Consider the following 821-nt stretch of genomic DNA (forward strand, 5'->3'; position numbering starts at 1 on the left):
GAAATTATGTGAATGAAAGAGGTCAGTGCTCAGTGCACAGTAGATGTGGAGCACTAAAAAAGATAGACACAGCATTGCAGCGGTATTTTGAGAAAGCAGCCTTGTAATGAATCCCATGGTGATGGTGAAACTAAAGCATGATCTTAGCCAGAGGGAAGACAAAATATCAATAGGAAAGGAAAGTCAGATTGTTTTTTAACATTTAACCGTTAGTTACCTTGTGTTGTGATTTGGACTACAGGGCACAGAGCTGTTGCTGGGATTTGTCTTTACCACACCTTGGAAACAGAAGCTAACTAGACCCCTTCCTTTCTATGATGTGGGATGAACACAATATTGAGTGTGCAGGATCTGCCCATGTCTCAGCAGGTGTTGAAATAACATGAATGTAAAAGTAATGTCTTGTGGGAATAAGTAATTAGCAAGCTAATCTAACTGCTTAACAGCTTCAACTTTCCAAGTGGACACTAGTATGCCTGGTTTGTTACCTTCCACTGTCCAAGTAGGATACAAAGTGGACAGCAGAATGAGTCCTCCTAAAGTTGAATATTTAAATGGTGCATAATAAGCGCTATGTGGGCTTGTTGAAAAATGGATTTAAAAAAACATTTTAAATCAATGTTAATGGGAGATAAAGGGCTATTACGTGCTTTGGTCATTTGCTCACCACAGAAGTTGACACTGCAATGCCAGCTCACAAATGTCAAACTGCTGCCATGGGAAATGACCACTCAGACACCTGAAGCGTAGGCACAGTTTCCATAAATATGTCTGAAGATTATATTTTTGAACTTTTTGAACTTAAAAAAAAATTAAATTTA

The sequence above is a fragment of the Seriola lalandi genome, unplaced genomic scaffold (assembly GCF_002814215.2).
Source record: "Seriola lalandi dorsalis isolate HSWRI2012SDOR001 ecotype SW California unplaced genomic scaffold, Sedor1 jcf7180002054425, whole genome shotgun sequence".
Taxonomy (NCBI): Eukaryota; Metazoa; Chordata; class Actinopteri; order Carangiformes; family Carangidae; genus Seriola; species Seriola lalandi.